The following is a 12,553-nucleotide window of genomic DNA, read 5'->3' on the forward strand; positions in this document are numbered from 1 at the left end:
CTCCTTGAGTTGAGGCCCTCAGAGCCTGGAGCCACTCAGGGGCATCACAGTAAGGGCTCTTCTGTTTGGAGCAGTCCTAGGGACCACCAGCATGTGCACCTGGGAGTTCTCCCCAGACCTGCAGCCAGTGTGGCCCTGCAGGCCATGGCACATCCCCTCATGGAAAGTAGCCGGGGGTCATAGTAGGTTGTTGTCCCAAAGCACTGTCCTCCACAGAGCCAGCCAGTTGCACCGCACCTCACCAAGAGGAGGCTGCTGGGCTCCAGCCAGCGGGTGAGAGTGTCTGTGTTGGAGCACACAGGACCTCCGAGGCAGTGGCAGGCTGGTGTTGCTGGTCCAAGGGAGCTGGGCACAGGAGAGGGGAAGCCACACTCCTGCATGTGCAGGGAGGTGGGCAGTGACTCCTCCCTTCCCTGGGGACAGTGCAGCACAGACCTGAAGGCACAGTCATGCCTGCAGAGATCTGGGAGGACGGGGCTGGAGTCCACAGGAAGCCAGAGATCTGCTTGGGGGAGGAGCTGGGAAGGAAGCTGGGAAGGACAGTGGCACTTTCACGGTGATGGGGATGGAACCATCCTCTTCCAGCTGAAGTCACACAGGCAAAGGGTCGTCCTGTTGCACCTGCTGTTCAGGGTGGACCTCTGTGGACCTGAGTGCCAGAGGGGCGGCCGGTACATCCCCAGTCACACCCTGGCCTTCTGCTCCCGCCTTGGACCTGCTGGCATGAGCTCACCCATCAGAGCCCCAGGCCCACCTGAGCCCCAGGCCCACCCCAGCCCCAGGCATCTCCCATCTTCTCCCAGGTGATTCTGGTTGAGAAACATGCTCACCTGCCCAAACCAGAAGATGAACTGAGAGACAAAAGGTGCAGGGAAAGCAGAGCTTTATGACGGTCTGCAAACTGGTGTCTGGTGGTCAGCAGGCTGAGTGAGCAGTTACCGTCAGCATCTTATTCCCTAGTGTGCAGGGTCCCTCCCTGGTTCCTCACTGGCTAAGTACTGTGGGGCGCAGAGTCTTCCTGAACTCCACCTAGCGTCTCCTGTCTCCTGTTGGGTTTTGAACTTCCTTAGTGGTAGGAAGGGCTTTCTGGAATTGAGTGCATTTTGGCATAATCAAAGTTTATCTCTGTTGGTTAGGCCGGACCCTGCCCCTCACCTCCTATCTGTCAAGGAGCTGTGAATCTGACACACTTGGGTGTTAATTGCTGCTAACCATTTGCTCTATTTCTTCTTCAGCTGATTTCCTTACATCTTTAGTAATTTTACATTTAACGTTAAATACCATATTCTGAAAATGGACCACTAGATTTTCCTCCCACAACCTCCCACAACCTCCCACCACCTCCCACCACCTCCCACCACCTTCTACCACCTTCCACCACCTCCCACAACCTCCCATAACCTCCCACAACCTTCCACCACCTTCCACCACCTCCCACCACCTCCCACCACCTCCCACCACCTCCCACCACCTTCTACCACCTTCTACCACCTTCCACCACCTCCCACAACCTCCCATAACCTCCCACAACCTTCCACCACCTTCCACCACCTCCCACCACCTCCCACCACCTCCCACAACCTCCCACCACCGTCCACCACCTCCCACAACCTCCCACAACCTTCCACCACCTCCCACAACCTCCCACAACCTCCCACAACCTTCCACAACTTTTACAACCTCCCACAACCTTCACAACCTTCATAACCTTCCACAACCTCCCACAACCTCCCACAACTTTCACAACCTTCCACAACCTCCCACAACCTTCACAACCTTCACAACCTTCCACAACCTTCCACCACCTTCCACAACCTCCCACAACCTCCCACAACCCCCCACAACCTCCCACAACCCCCCACAGCCCCCCACAACCCCCTGCAGCTCACTTGGACCTCCCACAACGCATTCACACCCTTGGTTCTGCCCTCTTCTTTTATATTTGACTCTGGACAAAAATATGACTTTATTGTGCAAAATACTTTCTCATCCAGAAACATTTTCCTTCCAGTTTTCTTTATTAAAAATATATATATATATATATATTTTTTTTATTTTATTTTATTTTATTTATTTTATTTTATTTTATTTATTTTTTTATTTTATTTTATTTTATTTTATTTTATTTTATTTTATTTTATTTTATTTTTTGTGGTGCTGGGGATTGAACCCAGGGCCTTGTGCTCGCAAGGCAAGCACTCTACCAACTGAGCTATTTCCCCAGCCCCTAAAATATATTTTTATACCTATAACTTTATCTCTTTTTTCTTTTTAGTTTTAGATCCTTTCTTAAATTCATATTTTGAAATAATCCTTATAAAATTTCTGAATTCAGACAGATTACTCCTATTTAGTAAAATGAAATACTTTATGCTTTTTATAGGGCTTTAATGACAGTTGTGCAAGATCGGGTGCCTGGGGGTCAGGGACCCACAGATTGGGTACATCCAGTGTTCTATCCCTTGGGGTGCAGTCTTCGGAACATCACCTAGGTTTTACTGCCTCCTACTGGATTATTTAAAGAGAGGTACCTTTGGTTGTCCCCACCTCCCTGTGTGCTCCTGTGGCAGGAAAGTCCCCTTGGGTTGAGCTGGATGTGCACAGTCCATCTCTGTTGGTCAGGTCCCTTCCTTCTCCCTCCGGTGTGTCCAAGGGCTGTGAATCTGTTACCTGCTGGTAACCATTTGTTTTATTTCCCCTCTGGCTGTTTTTCTGTCCGTCCTCCCCAGTAATTTTTACGTTTAAAGCTAAATCCTGTGTTTTGGAGATGGACCATGGGACATTCTGCTGCTCACAAGGTGGCAGGCAGAGCTGGCCTTGTTTCATCTCCCTGGGGTGCAGTTCAGCGTCCAGTGGGCTGCACACTCCTTCCTATGGCCTGGGGCAGCGGTCTCCACTCCCAGGCTCGCCCGTCCCCTCTGCAGGCGGAAGTCCCCACCACGCCCCCAGCTTTCAGGCCTGCCTCGCAGCACCTTCCTCTGCCTCCCACCTGCTGGGCCTGGGGGCTGTCCACCTCTGTGATGTGTGCTGGTCCAGGGAGAGCAGGACCGGAGGGGAACGTGCGACCCTGCCCCGCCCCGGCTTCGCCTGCCTCCTGCTTCCTGCCTCTGTGTTCACTCTTATCCTCTGACTCCTGGGCCACTCCAGCATGCCCTCGTGCCAGGCCCCGCTCACAGGGGTACTGAGCCTACCCTGGGCAGGGGCACCAGGAGACTGTCCACAGAGGTGCTTCCTGGTGGCACTGCCTTGGTAGTGTCACACAGCAAGGCTGTCTGCAGTCAGCCGACGGGCCCTGGAGACTTGCAGATTGTCCAGCTGTGGAGGGGCCTATGACACATATCCTTGGAATGTACATGGGATGGACAGACTTACGGACCAGGCCCACCCCTCACCCTCTGCCCTGTGGCCCCCAAGGGAGGAGCAGGAGGCGAGAGGACCTCAGGGCTAGCAGCCAACCTGACCCCTCCCCTGCCTGACAGCCATTCTTGTGGTGGTGGTCCCAAGCCACAGTGCGGGCAACCTGGGGGTGGTGGCCCAGTCTGAAGACCTAGGCACACGTCTGGGCTGCATCTGCTGAAAACCTCCACCCCAGATCTGGACTTGTCCAGGGCGCCAGACTCACATGAAGCCAGACCCTGGGCAGGGACTATTCCTGTGAGGGCTGTCCCGTTGGGCCTTGACTGCCTAGGGCAGCATGAACATCTGCTCGTGGAGACTATGGGGACAGTCTTGGGGATCAGGGGTCTGACCCTGGCTCGGCCTCACTCCTGGGGACAGTCTTGGGGATCAGGGCTCTGGCCCTGGCTCGGCCTCACTCCTGGCTGGTCTCTCACCCAGGTCCTTGCCTGCTCTTACCATGGTGCACCATGGCAGTGGCCTCTGACCTGCAGGGCTCTCCGTAGTGTCCTGCTGCAGTGCTCTGTGTGGGCTCGTCCTGCACTAGGCCTCCCCTGACAGTGTCTCCCAGCCAGGCCCCAGGACCTGAGGACAGGAGCCCTTGCAGGCTCAGTGCCAGTTAGCTGAGTGTTGAGGCTCCTAGAGGCTGGACCCTGGGGTGCTGCAGGCCTCATGTGCCTCAGGAGAGCCTAGAGGGGAGAAGGCTGCCCCCACCAAGAGGCCAGAATGCGCAAACCCAGTGGGTCTGGGAGCGGGAGCCTCCTGAGGGCTGATGGCACGTGGCAGCGTGTCTGTGAGGTCTGTGTGTGTCTTCTGGCTGCATGGCCCCTCAGGGACCTCCCCACCCTGGACGCGCAGGGCCACAGGGTGAGGTGGTCCAGCAGGCACTGTGGTGGCGCTGTGCAGCCAAGCCCTCTTTACCAACACTGCCACCTGTCCCCCAGGGTGTTGTATGCCCAGTGGAGGGTACCAACCTGGTCCTGCCTGCATAGGCCATCCATGCAGAGCCTGGTGGACCCTTGCCTTCCCTCACAGCTGCCCTAGCCCTGAGTGCTGGCCGGCAGGGACGCTGAGAAGGCACCAGTGACCTCTCCTCGTTGGCAGTCACAGTCATGTCTAGATCAGGCTTGGACACTGGAGAGAGCTGAGCTTGGCCAGTGCAAGCGGGCAGCTGCCCAGGGCTCCACGAAGGCGCCAGGTGTCTGAGACCTGCTGTGAGTGAGCCTCCGTGTCTTCCTGAGTCTGCTCTGTGAGCATCGTCCATCGTCCATGCCACGGCCGTGGGAGTTTCTCTGACCCAGCTCCTGCCCAGCTCTGGGGACGGTGCGAGGGCGCCCACGGGGTGGGGAGCCTGCCCGGGTGCTGGCCGCAGCATTCCTTTGCTGCAGGGCATGGGCTCCTGTCCAGCTCCCACGCGGCACGCCTGCTCCGACGGGCAGCCCTGGGAACAAAGTCCCCTAGTGTTCCCTCACAGCACAGCCCAGGCTCGGCAGGCTTGGCCACGCGTCAGCCCCACTCGCGGCCGGGGTCGCGACCATTCCTGCTCCCGTGAGTCCCAGGGGAAGGGTGGCAGTCTGCTCTCAGAGGCCAGCAGCATGCCAGGTGTGTTCTGGGAATCCGTGAAGTGCTGTCCTGCTCTCAGGCGCCAGTGCTGTTGGGCCTGGCTTCGCCTCGCAGGCTGCAGAGGTGGCCAGGTCCACCTGGGAGGACACCCTCCGTGACTCGGCGTGGTGTGGCTGGGCTGCCGCGTGCAGGGTGGGCAACAGATGGGACTGGGGCCCCTGTGACGAGTCCAGAGGAGGGAGTGAGGGATGGGCGAGGCCAGCTGGCCAGAGGACACCCAGGGGTGCTGTGGGATGGGGCCAGAGGGGCTGCTGAGTGGCCGTGTGCTGGCTCAGAGTCCTGACCCTGCTCGGGAGGCTGTGGGAAGCGCCGCCAGAGCAAGTGCCCTGGGATCGCCTCCACGGGCCCGGCCTGTGCTCCCTCCTGGGACCCACAGTGACAGGAGTAGCGTCCACATGTCACCCCAGATTGCCTGTCCAGCTGCTCAGCCTTGCTGTGCTCGTGTGTGGGGCCAGCCCTGCTGGCCTTCCAGCCAGGCCTCGCCCAGAGGCAGTCTCCGCACCGAGCTCCGGCACCCATGGGTCTGAGGCGTGGCTTCTCTTCCGGGCCCAGCCTGTAGTGGTGGCTTTGGTGTCAGCCACCTCTAGGGACCAGCTTGGTCTTCACTTGTGGTGCCACCAGTCCTGCGGCTGGCCTGCTGCTTTAGAGTGTGCAGCTCTGCAGCAGGTCCCAGGCCCTCCGCTGGGCCCCAGCCGGGCCTCAGGTCTGTCATCATCAGTCACTGGCACCCTGAGGACCACACGTTCCTCCAGGTGAGCAGGTGGGTCCAACCAGAAGGGACAGTGTGGAGTCTGAGAGCCTCGAAGGTCCCCCAGGGGCAGGTTGGATGGAGAGGGCAGGGCTGAGGGCATCCAGGAGTTGGAGGGCCAGGCATTAGAGGGGCCTAGAACTTTTTATTTTAGAATTAAAATGTGAAGAAAAAGAGGTGAAAGTGGTGTTCTGCTCACACACAAGCACCTCTGCTTACCCTCGGAGCCAAGTTTGAGGCCTTGGGCAGGGGCAGCAAGGAGGGCCCAGCCCTTACCCTCCAGGGGACACTGGGCAACAGAGGATGAGGCCAGACTCTGTCCTCCACTCAAGCCCCAGTAGACACTGTGCTGTGCTCCAGCAGGAGGGGTGAGGAGCCTCCTCACCAGAGAACACCCCTCAGGAGGACCCTGCCGCCAGGGCCCTTTGTTTTGCGGTGCTGGGCGGGAACCAGGGGTGCTCTACAGGGAGCCGCAGCGCCAGCCCTTTTGTTTTCATCTCAAGGTGTGGACTCACCACGCGCGGAGGCAGCCAGCGCTTGCAACCTCCTGAGCTGCTGCGCCCACCACAGCAGGCCACTCAGGCAGAGCCAAAGCCACACGCGCTGGTGGTGGGCGGCAGTGTGAGCCAGTGCAGCCAGGGAGGCGGGCAGCCGCCTCGGCGTTGTGCCGCTGGACACAGTTCTATTTCTGCGCGTGTGCTTGGAAGACCAGAAAGCAGGCACGGAAGAGGAGGTTGGGGCAGCACCGAGCACAGTGGCTGCGAGGGGGGTGCCCATGTGTCTGGGGACACATGAGGGGACAGGCAGCCTGTCCACCCACACGGTGGAGCCTAGCTCAGCCTTCGGAGGGGCATCAGCAGGCAGGTCCTTGGGGACTCTGTGCTGAGTGCCATCTGCCAGCCACAGGACAGATCCTGATGACTGCACTGGGAGGTCCCTGGAGCGGTTGGAGTCACAGGGCCAGGAGGGGCACGGGGGCTGCCTGACTGTCAAATGGTGCAGGTTTCACATTTGCAAGGTGGAAGAGCCCTGAGGAGGAGGTTGGTGACGGCACATAAGAACGTGAGTGCACCAGTGCCACTGATCTGTACACTCACAAGCGGGGAAATGGCCAATTTTATGTTGTGTATCTTACTCAATAGAAAAAGAGAAGCCAGGCATGGTGGCTGCACCTGTAATCTAGCAACTCAGGAGGCTGAGGCAGGAGGATCACAAGTTTGAGGCCAGCCTCAGTGACTTAGCAAGAACTTGTCTCAAAAATAATTAAAACAATAAAAAAGGGCTGGAGGGCAGCTCAGTGGCAGTGTGCCCCAGGTTCAGTCCTCAGCATGCACACACAGACACACACACAGCTTTTCTCTGTGCCTGACTGGGCTCTCACTGGCAGTCCAGGTCTGCCTGGGATCCTGCTCAGCCCAAGACTCTTCCAACCTAGTGACAGATGTGCCCAGACCCTGACCTCTCAGAGCTGCCCCTACCCAGGGCAGGTGCAGCGAGGAAATCCCAGCTGGCCCAGGCATCAGAATGTGGCAGCTTGGAGTGGTGCCCCTGTTCCATGGGGCACATGGACGATAGGTGCCCTCTTCCATCACCCAGGGGGCAGCAGGGCCTCACCTTTGGATTATGCAGCCGTAGGAGTGTTGGGGAGGGGGATTTTCAGTTTTGCAAGGAGTGCACTCTGGGCTGGGCTGCCGGGTCCTGTGTACCCCAGCTGAGGGCAGGTGCTGAAGGGTCTGTCTTGGGGAGGAGAGGGGAGTGGGCGAGGATCCCATCTTCCTCCCTGCCCTCTGGGCGGGGTCAGCCCTTGGAGCCCTGCTGCCAGGTGTTGCTGACTGGATGGGATGCGCCTGGCACAAGACCCTGGCGCCCCTCCGTCCCTGCTGGGGTGAGAACTTTGCCCTGGCTGCCTGCCTGCCTGCAGGCCTGCAGTGGTGACCCTGGAGGGGAGGCCCCGCCCACATCGGCTCCACATGCTTCCGTTACCCGGGCCCCTCTGCCCTGCCCTCTGTCTCTACACCAGGCCCTGGGTGCTCCCTAGCACCGGCCAGCCCCAGTGTCCTGGCTGGTAGAGGGCCTGGCACGAGCTGAAGACTCAGCATCCCGTCCCTGCAGCACCTGGCCCTGACCCGGCTTCAGGTTGGCCCCCAGGATGGAGGTAGCTCCTTCCTTGCGCATCCAGGTATCCAGCTGTGACCACCCCTGGCTCCAGGGCCCCTGCTGTGCAGATCTTGGGGACATGCTGCGTGGATCAGAGCAAGACCACCTGCTGTGAAACGACAGCGGAGCTCTGGATGCGCCCTGCGTGGGCGAGTGTGGGCGGGAGGCCCGGGAGCCCCTTGGATGCGCACCGCGTGGGCGAGTGTGGGTCGGAGGCGCTGGGGCCCCTCGGATTCGCGGTGCATGGGTGAGTGTGGGCCAGAGGCGCTGGGGGCCCTGGGAGGCGCTGGGGCCCCTGGGATGCGCCCTGCGTGGGCGCAGGGGGCGGGGCCTCAGATGCGCCCTGCATAGGCGAGTGTGGGCTGGAGGCGCCGGGTGGCCCGCACACCAGCAGCTCCTCTGTGCAGGTGAAAACTGTCTAGGGAGGCGGGGCGCCAGGCCGGATCAGGGAACCCAGCAGGGGCTGGGAGCAGGAGAAAGGCGCCGGTCCAGAGGTGGGCAGCCCACGCCGCGCCACGCTCGGGCTCTGACGCTGGAGCGTTTTTTTCTGTAGTTTTTCCTTGAGATGGGATTTCGCTGCATCACCAGGCTGGTCCTCCCTGGCTAAGTGGACCTCTGCCTCAGCCTCCTGGTGTCTGGGACCACACGTGCATCACCACGTCCCAGCACAAGACCATTTCGATTGCATATATTAGAAAACAAGAGATTTGTCACTTTATCATGGGAGCATCCAACTCAAGTTTTGTGAAGAACAGAATGAACTTTTACAAAGTTGGAAGAATGGAGATTATAAACAGCAAATCTTAATGAAGTAGAAGAACAAACCAGAAGCAGATGGTCTGGAAAAGCTTGATGAGGTAGCAGACCTCTGGCAAAAGTGAGTCATGGGTGCAGTGTGTGGAGGTGCAGCCTGCAACCCAGTGACTCCAGCGGGCCGGGGCAGGAGGATCGCAGTTGGAGGCCAGCCTCGGCAACCTAGGGAGGCCCTGTCTCACAAAATACAGAGGGCTGGGGTGTGGTGCAATGGTTAGGCATCCCTGGGGTCAATTCTGAACCCCCAAACTAAGTGGGAAAAGGAAGCCTACACATATTGTAGGAATGGAGTGGGCATGAAGTTTAAGACCCTGAACACAGTGGGGGACACAGCTCAGTGGGCAGAGAGATCGAGTGGCACGCTCACAGCCCTGGTTCATTCCCCAGAACCACCAAAAAAAGCAAAGTAAAGCATAAAGCACTAAACATTGTCAACAAAGATGAAAACCTTGATAAATAATTCTCTAGAAAAAGTATGAATTCTCAGTCGAACATTCTCAGCCCAAATCCAGAATGCTCCGACATCTGCGCTTTTTAAGTGCCAGAATGCCCAAAGTGGAAACTCCCACCCTGACCTCAGGCGAGGTTGGGACTGGGTACATGACCGTGTGTCTGCCCATCTGGCTCTGCGCGTCTGTGAAACATGAATGAGTTTTGTGTCTGAACCTGGGCCCCAGCCCCAAGGTTTTCCCTGGGTACACAGATACTCCAAGAGCCCGATCCCGAGGCTACTGCCTCCGGGCATTCAGAGAAGTCCACTCCATCTGAGCTCAGTAGCTAACAGGACGCAAGCCCCTGTCCTCCCCAGAGGACACCCAGAGGCTCTATTGGTGGCTTTTACTAAATCTCCATGGCGTGTTCCAGAGATCGGAGAGGCTGGAAGGAGCCGGGCTGCCTGCTTTCGGGGACAGTGGTGCCGTGAAAGCCCACAGGGCCTCTTCAGAGTAGGATGCTGAATGCCGATGGGGAGGACCTCAGAGCTGGGGGAGCAAGGTGGAGCTAGAACAAGAAGCTTCCCCGACTGCATGCTCTGTGCCTCAGGCGCTGTTCCCCCTCACTGCGGAGACACAGCCCAGGAGATGGAGCATGTTTTCAGGAGTGGGGACTGGGAACTGCTTGACTTGGGGTTCCTCCAGGATCCACGGCCCTCACCTTCCAGGCACATCTGCTCGCAGCCCAACTTGCTCAACCCTGCTGGTGTGGGCTGCCGACTTCCCCGTTCCTGGGCTGCGCGGCAGTCTCCTCTCTGCAGAACGTTGTGGGAGCGTTGCTGGGGCAGGCGTCGCGGGCCTTACCTCCCAAGTTGGAAAGGACCGTACTGTTGCTCCTGCAGCCCTGGGCTCTGCAGTGGCACAAAAGTAGACTGAGTCAAAAGAAGAAAACTGCCATTTGCAGGTGACCCTGTTGTTCACAGGCAGAATGAGAGAACACGGGTTATTAGAACCAGTAAGAGGCCCGAAGTCTGAGTGGCATGGGTCAGCACGTGGGACCACTGGTTGTCGAAAAGCCTGCAGCAGTCAATCTGAGAATAAAGCATATTCTCAAAAGCGACTAGAACTGAAGACTCACCAGAGAGCCTTGGAACCATTCACTCAAGAACGTCGAACAGGAGTAAGGAGAAATGGAGACTCACGGTCATCAGATTTTACGTGGACTTTCCATGGTTTGGAAGCCGACTCTGAAGTGGACAAGCAACTCGAGAGAAAAGTGGAGTCTGGTGAGTCCAGGAACTTGTGCGTGCTGGCTGTAAGCATGGGCATCTCCTCACAGCCCTGGGCCGGGCACCATGACTGGGCAGGGTGGTCAGTGCCTGCAAGGCCACTTCCTGGCTCACCATCAACCTTCTTGCTGTGTCCCCGCCTGGCAGAAGGAGCAGCTGTGTCCCCGCCTGGCAGAAGGAGCAGCGGCTCTCTGGGTCCCTTTCATCATGAGACACCCCCGCAGAACCTAGCCACCTCCTACTGGGGGTCAGGATTTCAGCACGAATTTGGGAAGAATACAAACATCCTATTCTTAACAGGCCAGGTTTTCCCTGGCAGATATAAAGGTATTTGAATGAGCTGTATGAAGTAGGACGATTCAGAATGCATGGCCAGCATGCCAGCCTGCAGCGCCTGGACACACGCAGGAAGAAGTATTGGCAGGTCACTGCCTCACACCCGGCAGACCACACCGAGTGGGTGAAGCGCCTCCTGTGGGAAAGAGGAAGCAAAACTTGGGGAGGGCTGGGTGAAAGATAAAGCGTCTGGGAGGTGGAAGTCGTTAGACCCCTGGTACATAAGACGACCAAACAACTATCACTTGCCATCCTCAGCTAATCCAACAATATCAAGAATACAGACTTCCTAGACATTGGTAGGAAAAGGCCACACAATAGGAAGACAGGCGGAGGACCAGACAGAGTGTCTAGGAGCTGCCCTGGCCTGAGAGTGCGCCCCAGGCCACATGGCTCCCTGCAGGCAGGTGTCCTTTCCCAAGGATGGCTGCCAGATTGGACCAGGGCCCAGCTGATTGTGTGCTGTGCTGCCCCACACGAGTGAACACCTGTTCGCCCAGGTGTTCTGGTCGGGGGCTGGCTGGCTTCCACTCCTGGGCCCAAGGTGGTTGCCATAGCCCTGCTATTGCATTGAGGAGGAAGGAATGAGCAGGAATTCCTGCCACCCAGGAATTCGTGCCCATTGCTCTGCTTAGGCCTACCTGCTGGGGGCTGCTTGTCAGCAGGCTTGCCCAGACGTAGGGCTGGACTCTGGCAGGAAGCTGCTGCGTACCAGCACGAGAGACTTGCTCCCGAGGGAGCAAGAGTCTGGGGACAGCCGATAGCCTGGGCACTCATGGGGATGCCAGCTCCTCAGGACGGTGGGGACAGGGTGGTGGGGAGCACACTGGCATTGGTGGGCCTTCCCTGTTTCCTTAAGAAGCCTCTGCCCTGCGGAGCCCTGCCGACTGCACTGGTGGATTGGGCTGACTTCTGAGCCTGTGGCTGCTGCTTCTAGATAGCAGCAGGCTCACCAGGCGGCACCCTGGGCTGCCCCGGGCAGACACACTGTACACTCAGCAGGTCACCTCTGACGAGAGCACATACCCTGTACTCTATATTGATCTTGTCCTAAAATACACTTTTGGGGGGCACTGGGGATGGAACTCGGGGTGCTCTGTTACTGAGCTACACTCCCAGCCCATTTTATCTTTTATTTTGAGGCTGGGACTCACTAAGTTGCCTAGGCTGTTCTTGAACTTGCAATCCTCCCACCTCGGCCTCCTGAGTTGCTGGGATCAGAGATGTGCACCACTGCGCCTGGCCTAGAATACACTTCGCTTCAGTCCAGTGACTCGACTGTCGCTGTCACGACGCTCGTGAGCACTAGGTGCAGGCTCAGGACGCGTATCCTTGTAGGCTTGCTGCGTGGCCGTTTAATGGATTTTCTCCTGGTTTCCTTGAACCCTGGTGTCCTGCTGTCTAATCAAAGCCAAGTCCTTTCTCTCCAAACCCACCTTGGGTGAACAACAAATGACAAAAGCTGTTTGTGGGACTCAGTGTCTCTGGGCAAATGATCGCTCTTTTAATGCCGTTTGCACCACATCTCAACATGCCAGAAAAGAAACCCAATGCACATAACCCCATGGGCAGCAGGGAGGGACCCCGTGAGCTGGGGCTTGGTTCTGCCAGGAAGAGTGCCCCTAAGGCGGAAGCCACGGTTCCACACAGCCTCCTGTTCTCAGTGCGGAATCTTCCATGTAAGAAAGCCAGGAGCATGGACTTCTAGGAACAGGACTTCTGAGAGCATCAACTATGAGGAGTTGAGACCTGGAAACCCT

At 57.9% G+C, this 12,553-nt stretch overlaps 1 protein-coding gene across 9 annotated transcripts in view; it reads left to right on the forward strand.

The window, feature by feature from the left end:
- Pacs2 (phosphofurin acidic cluster sorting protein 2) overlaps positions 1 to 12,553 on the forward strand; it is a 62,900-nt gene that overhangs the window by 13,353 nt on the left and 36,994 nt on the right. The gene's annotated exons all lie outside the window — the stretch shown is intronic.

The sequence above is a fragment of the Sciurus carolinensis genome, chromosome 2 (assembly GCF_902686445.1).
Source record: "Sciurus carolinensis chromosome 2, mSciCar1.2, whole genome shotgun sequence".
Lineage (NCBI taxonomy): Eukaryota > Metazoa > Chordata > Mammalia > Rodentia > Sciuridae > Sciurus > Sciurus carolinensis.